Here is a 9,264-nt window from a genome sequence, read left to right as displayed (position 1 = left end):
GTATGTTTTTATTTTTTTGACTGAGAAACTGATGCATATTTTAAAGACATCACAATAAACACAGGTCTATTGAAGAGAATATTCATGTCTTTATTTAAGTAACGTTTGGTCTTGTGACTAAAGAGAATAAATTGATTTAGGTGTTATTAAAAATCTAGTTTGTACTGAATCAGAAATTTAACTTGAGTAAACTTAATAAAATTCCTTGTAACAAAATTACAGCAATTTTTTTAGTTTAGTCCAAAGTAAAAATGATACTTGGATGTTATGGTAAAAAGTAAGTTTTTCCAAAGTAAAAAATTTAAGCTGTACTAAAGTAAAAATAATGATTTGGTCTCCATAAAAACCAATATTTTAACTTTGTTTCAATGTAATTTTTTTACCTTGGGCTGAAGAACTATTTTGATTGATATTAAAATAAAATTTAAAGTTTTAACCAAATTAAAAATATAGTTTGAGAAAAACTAATAAATTTGGCTGTAACAAATTACAGCAATTTTTTTAAGTTGGTCCAAAGTATCATTTTTTACAGTGCAGGTGCTGGTCATATAATTAGAATATCATCAAAAAGTTGATTTATTTCACTAATTCCATTCAAAAAGTGAAACTTGTATATTATATTCATTCATTACACACAGACTGATATATTTCAAATGTTTATTTCTTTTAATTTTGATGATTATAAGATCAATGAACTGATATGAATTATAGGAAAATCCCAAATTCAGTATCTTAGAAAATCTGAATATTGTGAAATATTGTGAAAATACATGGTATCCCTGTTCTTAATTGGCCAGCAAACTCGCCTGACCTTAACCCTATAGAAAATCTATGGGGTATTGTGAAGAGAAAGATGCGATATGCCAGACCCAACAATGCAGAAGAGCTGAAGGCCACTATCAGAGCAACCTGGGCTCTCATAACACCTGAGCAGTGCCACAGACTGATCGACTCCATGCCACGCCGCATTGCTGCAGTAATTCAGGCAAAAAGAGCCACAACTAAGTATTGAGTGCTGTACATGCTCATACTTTTCATGTTCATACTTTTCAGTTGACCAAGATTTCTAAAAATCCTTTCTTTGTATTGGACTTAAGTAATATTTAAATTTTCTGAGATACTGAATTTGGGATGTTCCTTAGTTGTCAGTTATAATCATGAAAAGTAAAAGAAAGAAACATTTGAAATATATCAGTCTGTGTGTAATGAATGAATATAATATACAAGTTTCACTTTTTGAATGGAATTATAAATGAAATAAATCAACTTTTTGATGATATTCTAATTATATGAACAGCACCTGTAAGGATTTAAACAATTGCAATACCCCACTTTGAACAGAAGGGGTCACTCTACTATAACTTGTTAATAGAATGAATGCAAAATGTTCATAGAGAACAGCACACTGCCATTCATTTCAAATTTAAAGGCCCGCTGAAATGTCTTGGCACGCGCAGCATTATTCAATATGTGGACATGATTTCAACTGAAACAGAAAGATAGGGCGATATATCGAACAGCCTCGCCTCTTTTTTTAAAATAGCCAAGAGCGTTTAGTTTATGTTACAGCTTGGCCAGAGCCATTTCCTTCCTATCTCTAACCATTTCTCCTCATAATGTCCTTTATCTCGCTTTAATATGCAGCATTCTGTGCAGAATTCAAATGGATCCGATATGATCCGCTCTGTGCGCTCGTGTCTCTTGACCAGAGCAGACTGCATGCGTTACAGCGAATCATCCCATGTGACACTATTCGCGTCAAAGGAAAGCATATTTACACTGTCTGAATCATTCCCTATTCTGTATATAGTGCACTATGTAACATTCAACACAGAAACTAGTAAATGTGTGAGCAAATGACCGATTTCGAGTGTAGGAGGCGGAAGATTTGATGAGAAGCTGAAGTGTGATGTGATGTCATGAAAATCCGTGATCCATTTTAACAGAAGTGAGAGACCGTAAGACTTGTATCTCCTAAATGCGAATTTTGTCATTGTTTTGGAACACACCAGCTTTTTCATAACCTTGAGGCTAATATATTCATACTAAAAGCTAAAAAACTTAAATTTTGATTTCAGGGGGACTTTAAATAAAATGAAAATCAACGTGTAGCAGCATTCAAATTTAATAATAATGAAAGATTAAAGTACGAAAAGATTAACTGCTGTTGTAAAGCTTTGGGGCCCTATCATACACCCGCTCCAGGCACGACACAAGTGTTTTTTGCTAGTTTCACCCCAACGCAGTTATCATTTTCATGTCCTGCGGCTCTTTGTGTAAATAGCAAATGCATTTGTGCCCAGTTGTGTGCCCATGGGCGTGCTGGTCTGAAAACGAGGTGTGTTCAAGCGCATTATTGGCGCATTGCTATTTTCAAGCAACTGAAACAGACTGTGCCATTGACCAACCGAAACCTGGTCTAAAGTCAATGAATATGCGGGTACACAATGTGTAATGTATAAAATTACTCTTTCAAGAATTAAAATGGATCAAAAAACACCACTAAATATATGATGTTATCCATACAACCCATGCACTATATTCAAAATCTCCTAAAGGCATAAGATTTGTGTGAGAAAAAAAAGACAGAAATTTATTTTGTTATTCACTGATAATCTTCCTCTGACTGGATCATTGAACTGAACTTGTGGATCGGATCAGTCTGATCCGTTAATGAATCATTCAGACCAGTTCTGTAAACTGCATCATCGATTTATTTAAAAGATTCAACTTAAAATAACGATTTGCTCACAAATGTTGGTCACATTGAAGAAATGTTATAAACATGCAGAACTTTAAGGAAGTTACAGTAAAATTTAAAAAAAAAAATTCTCCATATGGAAAAAAAGGTCATATGGACCTCTTTTTTTTGTTATAAAACCATGCTGTTTTGTCTCCTTTTTAAATCCTTTAAATGAAACCACCTAATGTAAAACTGGGGTCTTTACAGTCTTCACATGAACAGGGGGATATGTGCTGTCAGACGCTAAGTGACGCTTTTCCAGAATTTATGGCTTTATCTTTTGCAGATATCTTAACTTCAGCTCTATGCTGCTTGGCAAACCATTCTTGACCAGTTCCTGTTTTATCTGAAACAAAAGATGGATAGACAGATCAAACATTCCATGTCATCAATTACCACTGTATTTTATATAAATAGTTTTGTAGTGTTTGTGTCTTACTTTCTGTAAAACATTCTGAATGTTTCCACTGTCTGTTAGGTCTAAAAATGAGGAAAGTTTCCCTTGAAGTCCAATGAAGTTTTCTAAAGGGAAACACACGCAGACATTCAGTATAAAAAGTAGTATTTATTTAATGTGTACATTTTGTACATGTATGTTGGTTACCAAAATATTTTCTAAGTGTGATATTACATTCTATTGCGATGAACCGTTACCTTTGTTTGACTTTGTTCCACTGTCCACCCTGAAGGCCCATCGACCGGGAACATTGACATTACTGGAGTTCTTGAGGTTTGAGATGAAGCTCCCGTTGATTGATCCAGGAATCACAAAGTAGTCAAAGGAGTTTACTGTGTCATAACCAGCCTGAGAGTATGTGAAACATTATTAATATAAATAGTGTATAATCAATAGTGAATTTTAACATTTTGTTCTAATAAAGAAAACAAGATTCTTTTACCTCCACTGGAAATCTTGTTACAGCAATATCACCATAATTCATCAGAATAAATGAAAAAATACTGCCTGAAATTAAAACCACCTGAAACGATGTTTCCTGAAAATATTGAAAAGAATAATTACTTTACACTTAGAGTTCACTGTTAATGAGCATTTTCTGACTGACCTCATTCTTATTTTTACTTTATTTTTTTTTTGTCACTGTCATTTTGTGTACTTATGTGTTCAATATAGTATTTTGAAATGTAATTGAATTGTGGATAAAGTGAAAACAGTCATATTTCAGAAGTACAATCTTACTGTGTTGGTCAAGTTGTAGTAAGGAACTTTATCCCACGTTGCAACAAAGACCCAGGAAGCGTTGAAGGTCAGATTTGGGAAATGATTGTTTATGTCCAGAGTGGCGCGTGTGAGAACACTTCCATTAGTGTACTGATGATATGAAACCACTCCTCTCGCATGGTTGTCAAGGTCGGTCCAGAGACCAGCAATTATATCTTGGCTTCTATTAGCAGCAAAGAAGTCAGGAACATACTGTGATGAAGGCTGGTTGAATGTGAGGTGTCCATTATTATTCACCTGAAACATGAGAAATATTGTCAAAAACCACAGCCACAGGATCACAGGTGAGTTTATAACATATCCAACACTTACAGTTAGATTTAGTATCAGGATGGAATCAAATTCTTACATAAATCTGCTTGTATGTGCGGCCAAAGAACAGAAATGGACTCAACAGTGGAATAACTGAGGAGCTTCCATCATCAACAGCAGGATTTCTTGTGTCTCCTGCTGCTGAGACGAACGGGTAGAATATTCCTGGTGTTTCCAAGAGAAGGAAGATAAATCATTTCTGTTACCTAATGTTTACATTTCACACTGATTTATGGGGCTCATGTTTAAATCTGGACTCATGTGGATGCAACAGTAAAATATACAACCACTACATAATTAATAATCTTGCGAATTTTTTTTTTTTTTTTTTTTTGAAATAAACAAAGTGTTACAGGTAACAGCGTCTTTAATAAATATACATATAATACACAAATATAAAACAAATACAGCACCCTCCACCCATTTGGCACCCTTGGTAAATATAAGCAAATTGACTGAGCTTGGGATGTTTCTGATATGAATGCACCAATAATTCAAAATTACCTGACCATAGCTTTGCAGTGCAGTTGTTTGTGCAATGGCTTAAATTCTAATTAAATATATATTACAATTACAAGCTATTATCATTCTAAAGAGCATATGATTATGTTTTTGGTCCTTTTTCTGGGAAGGGATTGTACAAGTTTAATTTGTGTATCTGCTAAGCTTAATTTTCCCTAATTTTTACGAGTCAAGTACACTAGCATACAGATTAGCTCAAAGCCTGCAGACATGAACTAAAAGCCACACACATATACATTTGTATGCTGTTTTAAATACATGCATAAACTTATCATGCAAACATTACATTAGGTTATACGAAATGTATCAAAACACTGGCTTGTAAGACAAAATCTTTTTTTTTATTTTTATCTACATAGAGAAAGTTTTTTTAAACTATATTTAAGTCTCATCTTTTTTGTCAATGTTGCATGCTGATATAGACAGAATTTAATGACATCTGTGTCATCTTTTCTTAGTAATCAAAAAAAAAAAAAAAAGGTGTGTATAGATTTTGTACAGTTACATTTCTCTTAAAATTAATTCAAACATCAAGTGGAAAGTAAATGGCTGTGTGGAAGTAAAATGACATGCATATGTGATAATGAATATGTGCTTCAGCAAATCTGCAAATTTCAAACACTGTTTTATCTACAGCCTTTACCTACAGACACAAACACACTTCAGCAGTCAGTAGAAGTCACAGCATATACATTACCTGCCAACGTTGTGTTTGGAGTGACAGCAGCATTATTGATGGTAATGTTCCTAGCTTCTGCAAATAAATAAATAAATAAAATAATGAATCTTAAAGAATAAACAGATACAAATATAAATTACATAAGTACAAAAGGCTCATGTCAATGTATTTACCTCCACAGTATGCCAAAAACAGACAGATGGTCTAACAATCTCACAGATGTAATACATCACAAAAACAGAGTCATGGTTAAATGCAAATTGTATTTACTGTACCTGCGCAGTATGCCAAATAGCAGGTAATTGGGGTCACAAACTCATAGACGTAGTAATTGCCAGGACAGGCTTTGACTTTAATGGGATTGGATCGGAACAAACAGCAGTCATTCAACCAGTGACCGCAGACACCTCGAGTGACCACTCCATCCTCAACTTTTGGATGTCCTCCTTTCAGCCACAGTGGTGCAGCAGTGCCACAACTATTTGTATCAACACATGTGTCTGCCATCTGAACACTCTGATTCTGAATGAAGAGACGGTACCAGCCGCTCCAGCTGACCGCAGTGTCACACATTGTGAATTGATGATAGTTGGTGGATCTACGTGGATCATCCAGCACAGTGTAGTTATAGCAGGGGTCTGTGAAAACATAAAAATCAATTAGAAAATTTAATTACTATTCATATTATACACGTGCCATGGGATCTACCTAAGAGTGGAATAATAATAATAAAAAAAAAAAAAATTCCTCAAATGAGTTTTAAGTTATACACAGCAAATTGTAGATCATGTTTTCATTTAGAAAATACAAAACAGTTGAACCAAAGATTTAATCGCATATGCTATGAAGGAATAAATGAATATACTTAATTTTACTTTCCATTAATATATAATTTCTTTCATTGTAGGGCCCTTACAACACAACTGACAACGCAGAGAGGCGATGGACAGATTCAGGTAATTCACTCACACACACACACACACACGTTTGTTTTTGTGAAATGTGGGGACATTCCATAGACATAATGGTTTTTATACTGTACAAACCGTATTTTCTATCCCCCTACACTACCCCTAACCCTAAACCTAACCATCACAGGAAACTGTGCACACTTTTACTTTCTCACAAAAACTCATTCTGTGTGATTTATAAGCCTTTTGAAAAGTGGGGACATGCTGAATGTCCTCATATTTCACCTCTTTTTGTAATACCTATGTCATACCCATGTCATTATACACATTTGTGTCCTGATATTTCACAAAAACAAGTACACACACACACACACACACACACACACACACACACACACACGTTTGGTCTATGTTTTATGGGAACATAGACCAAACATGTAGGGACCAAAATTGTATCATGAACCCCTCTAATTAATACTATGTTCTTTAGAATGATTTAGAAATATTATATGGTATAAGGTATCTAATTGATACTTTAGAATGATATTATTATTATTAAGAGCATATATGATTTTATTTTTGGTCCTTTTTCTGGAAAGAGATTACATGTTTGATTTGTGTATCTGCTCAAGAGTTTTTTCCCCTCATTTTTACAAGTACATTAGTATAGATGAGCTATGCATATGCATAAACTAATCATACAAACACATTTAATGAGGTTATATGAAATGTATCAAAACACTGGCTTGTAAGACAAAATCTCTTTTATCTATATATAGAAATTGTGGTCGTTTTTAAACTATATTTTAGTCTTGTCTTTTTGACAACAATTTTATATGTTGATATAGACACAGCATTTAATGATGTCTGTGTCATCTCATCTCATCTTAGTAATAGAAAAAAAGTTGTGTATAGATTTTGTACAGTTACATTTCTTACAATTCATTCAAACATCAAGTGGAGTTAATGCAGGAAAATAACATGAATATGTGGTAATGAACATGTGCTCCAGCATCTGCAAATTTCAAACACTTTAATCTACAGTCTTTACCTATAGAGACACAAACACAACCTACTGAATGATAGATTTTCATGATACATCCTGTCAAAACTTCAGCAGTCAGTAGAAGTCACAGCATATACATTACCTGCCAACGTTGTGTTTGGAGTGACAGTAGGTTTACTGATGATACTGTTCCTAACTTCTGGAAAAAATAAAACAAATAATGATCAATAAACAGATAATTGATGAAATGAATGTATTTACCTCCATAGTATGCCAAAAACAGACAGATGGACAAAAACACATATATGTAATACATTACACAAACACATTCATGGATGAATGCAAACTATGTTTACTGTACCTGCGCAGTATGCTGAATGACAGGTAACTGGGCTCACAAACTCATAGACGTAGTAATTGCCAGGACAGGCTTTGACTTTAATGGGATTGGATCGGAAGTAACAGCAGTCATTTCTCCAGTGACCGCAGACATCTCGAGTGACCACTCCATTCTCAACTTTTGGATGTCCTGCGTTCAGCCACAGTGGTGCAGCAGTGCCACAACTATTCTCATCAACACATGTGTCTGGCATCTGAACGCTCTGACCCTGAATGAAGAGACGATACCAGCCGCTCCAGCTGACCCAAGCATCACACATTATCTGAGAGGAATATAGATAGTTAGTAGCTCTCCGTGGATCATCCAGCACAGTGTAGTTATAGCAGGGGTCTGTGAAAACATAAAAAAAAATCAATTAGAAAATGAAATTACTATTCATATTATACACTTGTGGATTGTTATTTACTTAAGAGTGGAATAAAAAAAACTTTTCTTCCTTAAATGAGTTTTAAGTTATATTATATTCATTTAGAAAAGACATTACAGTTGAACCAAACATTTCATCACAAATCCCATTTATTTTACATCAATATAATATATAATCTGAGGAGCTTCCATAATCAGCAGCAGAGTTTCTTGTGTTTCCTGCTGCTGAGCCGAATGGGTAGAATATTCCTGACACCAAGAGAATTAACAGAAATGAGAATGAACAGAAAACAATTATTTTTTTTTTTTTTAGCTTACATCTCTGTTACCTGATGTTTATATTTTACACTGATTTATGGTAGGGTTGTCATGATACCATATTAGCTTGCATATCGGCTGTTTATTAGTACTTATAAAGCACATATTAATGCCTTATTCTGCATGACCATATTCTACATCCCTTAATCCTACCCTATACCTAAACTTAAACACTACAACTACCTTACTAACTGTTAAAAAGCAGCAAATTACCAGTTTGTTGAAGCAAAAGTCATAGTTAATAGTGAATATGTGTTCCCCATACCAAAGTGATACCAAAATGTCTTTCGATACTACACTAGCTGAAGTATCACGATACCAAGTAGTATTGCGATGCCAAGCAGTATTGTGTTAATTTATAAAATGAACCAAACTTTAATAAATACATAGATATAAATGAAAGCAGACCATATCTTCCTCCGAATCCCTTTTGAGAATGAATAACTGACTATTGTTACCAATTAAATGAAATCAGTGTAAACAAAATTCATTTTAGCACTGCACAGTAACACAGAAGCTGCTTGAAGTGACATTTAGATGTGGCGTTTATGCATTTGCACAGCAATTATAATTGCATAAATAATGTAATGAGATTAATACTTTAATATGAAACTCTTTAAAGCTGCAGTCCGTAAGATTTGCCTCGTTTGTCACCATCTCTGTTTGAAACCTGTAATTAATTTCCAGTTATTTGCAGAATTATCATCTTTACGTGGGTTGTGCATCAGCACGAGCGGATGAATCTAATGTTTTGAGGCATATGTGTG

Source organism: Chanodichthys erythropterus, chromosome 19 (genome assembly GCF_024489055.1).
Source record: "Chanodichthys erythropterus isolate Z2021 chromosome 19, ASM2448905v1, whole genome shotgun sequence".
Lineage (NCBI taxonomy): Eukaryota > Metazoa > Chordata > Actinopteri > Cypriniformes > Xenocyprididae > Chanodichthys > Chanodichthys erythropterus.
Note: the sequence above shows the minus strand (reverse complement) of the source record.